This window comes from Mustela erminea, chromosome 10 (genome assembly GCF_009829155.1).
Source record: "Mustela erminea isolate mMusErm1 chromosome 10, mMusErm1.Pri, whole genome shotgun sequence".
Taxonomy (NCBI): Eukaryota; Metazoa; Chordata; class Mammalia; order Carnivora; family Mustelidae; genus Mustela; species Mustela erminea.
In genome coordinates this window covers 40,566,995-40,571,066 of record NC_045623.1, presented here as the reverse complement: position 1 = coordinate 40,571,066, position 4,072 = coordinate 40,566,995, and positions in this window count along the sequence as shown.

Here is a 4,072-nt window from a genome sequence, read left to right as displayed (position 1 = left end):
ATCCTCAAAACATTAAATCAGGACCAGCTACATAATTTTTGGGACTCACTAAAAAATGAAAATCTGTATCACTTGTTCAAAAATTCCTAAGAATTTCAAGATGCGAAAGACCAAACATGGGGTTCTTCTAAATGCCGAGTCTGTAAACTGCACAGATGATTTACCTGGAAAGTCAATCTTTGATTTTTAACCATAGCTTCCCAGAATAACCCAAAATGTCACTAAAGTTCAAGAATATTGCCTTATAGTTTTTCATTATGCTAGAAGACTAAAGTACAGCTTCATATTTATCAAATATTCCTAGTTTTTTCATTGAAACAAAATTAATACTTATTTCATCCAACCAACTATTTAAAACACCCATAGACTTTGGAGCCAAAATAGGGTACAGTCCCTATCTCTTGTCACCCAGTAGCTATGTGAACTTGGGAAACTTGGCTTTTGTTTTGTAAAAGTTAAGATGTGGACATCTTCGTGTGGGTGCAGAGGAGTCGTTATTCTGTGCACCATATGTACCACCTGAGTTAAATGCGTATTTCTATGACCGCTTTGTAAAAGGGTAAAAACTGTAGTATCTGTCACACAGGTATTAATGAGGGTTAGATGAAATAATACAGATAAAATATTAGAACAGTTCCTGGCATACAGTAAAGCCTATTTAAATGTTAACTATTATTGGGGCGACTGGGTCGCTTCATCGGTTAGGCGTTCTACTCTTGGTTTCGACTCAGGTCATGATCTGATCTTGAGGTCGAGCAGCCCAGCATGGGGCTCCACACTCAGCCCCATGCGTGGGGCTCATTCCCCTACCTTCTCCGCCCCCCCCCCCCCAGCTCCTCTCTACCCTCCTGCTCCTGTGTGCCTGCTCTCTCTTTCTCAAATAAATAAATAAATAAAAATTTTAAATGTTAACTGTTATTTGTTGCACCTAATTATAAAAATAAGGTCCAAACTTTTAAGTGATTTGACCACCATCTCACCAATAGAAGGTTCAAAAGAACATCTCACTAAGTAGAATTCTTTCCGTGACAAGACTATCATAAAGTGGTCCACTTAAGGAAATTAATTTTCTTTTTAAAACAGGAGTTGCCAGTTAAAGGAAACCCTTGCCAGGAGTCCAAAATTTAAATGCAAACTTAATGATGTACAACTGGACTCTTTTTATTTCTTTATTCATTCGGTCAATATGTGTTTACTGAGTGTCTCCTTTGTGTAAGATATGGTGCTAGACTTACTTTAAGAGTTCAAGCTATAAAGTTGATGGGTAATCAGCATGCGATTTAGTAGGTAAAATGCACAGTTATCTGTAATACCAGGCTATGTGAGCCGTCATATGAGGGGTCTACTGAGTTCAAGGACAGGAAGGAGGAAGAGTCTCACTTGATTGATTAGGAAATTCATCCTGCAGGAAATGACATATGGGCTGGGCCTCCATGAAGCATGGACAGAATTTCAATAGTAAATACTAGGATGAGAGACGACTCCAGAGGGAACAGCATGAACAAAAAATAGAGAGCTGGGAAATATGATATTTCAAAGTTAGGGTATTTTTACTTTTTTATTCTACTTTGTTCTAGACAAGACTTAAAGTATCCCACAAGGATACATAAATTACAATAAGGTAATATGATTAACAATTATATTAAAGAACCACTTCAGGTTTTCTTGGTTGAGTTTAGCTTGCTAACAGTAAGAAGCAAAGTTGGAAAAGTGAATTGGGATTAGAGTTTTAGTGGGTTTGAAATGCCGATATGAGAAAATTTTATTTTATTCATAAGCAGTCAGGAGCCATAGAAATTGTGCAAGCTAGAATTGAGAGGATATTAACCGGGCACTTGAAAGAGCACCCAGGCAGCAGGCTTGAAGATGGGTTGAAATGAGGGGTAAAAAATCAGAAGGAGAGGATTAATTGCAGGAAGGAAATCTAGACAGGGAGTGAAAACATTCCATGGCAAGACTGTGGCAGTAGGAATAGAAAGGAAGAGAAAGATGTGAGAGAGAGAAAAGTAGAAGCATTCCGGAGTAGAAAAAATATTATTTTTTTTTTTAAAGCAAGAACAGAAAGGAAATGTCCGTGCAGAATATGTAGGGTTAATTTCATTTTCATTTGCTTGTTTGCTTTCAATTCAAGATAAATTTAAATTCTCAGGGTTGTTGCTGGTGGTCGTGACCTCATCCTCTCCAGCACAAATGCCCTCAGCCAGGTCTGGGGAACAAGGGGGAGGCAGGCAAGCAGGCAGACTCCCCCTTCATTTAAGCAGGAATGAAGGACTTTGGGGGGAATACAGATGTGTGCACACAATAAATCTCAGCAGAGCTGTCCCAGAGAGATTCACAGCCCAGGATTTGGACTAGAGAGAAGAAAATAATTCAATTTGGCACTCTGTAGCTATAAAGAACCTTTCAACTGAGAATGCTGAATATATTCAACTTTCAATTAACTATGCTAATCAACTGTCCACATTGTATAAAGAGCAAATAACATAAAATCGCAGGACAGTCCCCTTACTTTAACATGTGATTTTTAAAAGGTTTATGATTACCACCACCGATGTTTAAAAATAAGGTAAACCCAAACACACAGCAACACCTAATTCTCCCAAACGAAAGAAAGATCTTTTGGGGGGATGACAGGAGTACCTTGAATATATGGAACTGCGAGACATGTTGCTTAAGCAGTCACATGACTACTTATATTTATTAATTTAATTCTGCAGACTTAAATTTAAATATTTTACAAAACAATATGAATTTCTAAATGTTCCCACACGTGAATTTTGTGAAATAAGTTTATCAACTTTTTACATGATCTCTAACTTTGGCGACTTCCCCTCACCAGCATCCCCATTTAAGCCCTCTTCTTTAATCTTCCAAAGCACAGAGCACTTCCATCAAAGTTGTTTCAGTTCATTCTGAATTAGTGTATGATGCTGTTCCCAGAAATTTTATCTATAGTTGCAAGCACCCATTCACAGACCACTTTGCCTTTTCTTAAAAAAAAATAAATAAAAAAAATAAATTATCCTAAAGGTATATTTTTATTGCCTCTACAAGGTAACAATTTACCATTTTAAAAAAATAATTTAATAATAAATTAAAGCCTTAATAACATAAGGCTTTTTTACAGTGAGATACAACACTTGCAATGGTGAGATAATTTGTTCAAATCTAATTAAATGTATTTGCCTCCTTTTTTTAATGTCATGTGATATCTAGGAATATCTCCAAATAAAAAATAAAATAAATAAATAAATATAAGTACCCCAACCAGTATTTTGAAGTTATCCCAAGCTAATGTTAAAAATAAGATAATTGAGAGATCAGCCCTTAATTATGACAAGCTCTTCAAGAATTCAATATATGACAGCTTACTCTTTTAGTGTATAGATTTTTCAGTAGCAAAATAAAATAAAGTAAAATAAAATAAAAGGCTTCTTTCTGATGGTAGGTGGTAATTGGGTATGAATGTGTCTAATGTGTTATAAATTTATGTTTCAAGCTAAAGAATGAAACCAAAACATAATAACTCTGTCTATTCTGATTAACTTTGCTAACCGCCCATTATTATTATTATTATTATTATTATTATTATTATTTCTTCTTTGCTAGCTACCCCCCTATTGTGGAGCAGAGAAATAAATAAATCATACTCACAGTACCAATTACATATTTGTGGGGCCAAATGCAAAGTGAAAATGTAGAACTTTTTGTTAAAAGATTGTTAAGAAATTCAAGACAATGATAAGAGAGCATCAAGCTTTCCAAGTCCAGAGCCCTGTTCATCAGTACATTGCAGGCCCACAAAGCCAGCCTTGATGTCTACCACTGTCCTGATTCTTAAGATAATTGTGGAGAAGCAGGAAGGTTCAAATGCACTGACTACTTTCAAAGGTTGCTTGTGTGTATAGGAGATTTTCATTCCTGAGGGATTAATACACACACACACACACACACACACATACATATATATGTTCTATTTCTGGAATATTTCTTCTTTCATTTGGATTCAGAAACAACAACTGGCGAGAGAGAGGAAGACTCAGAGAGAAGGAGAGAGAAAAAAGAAAATAAA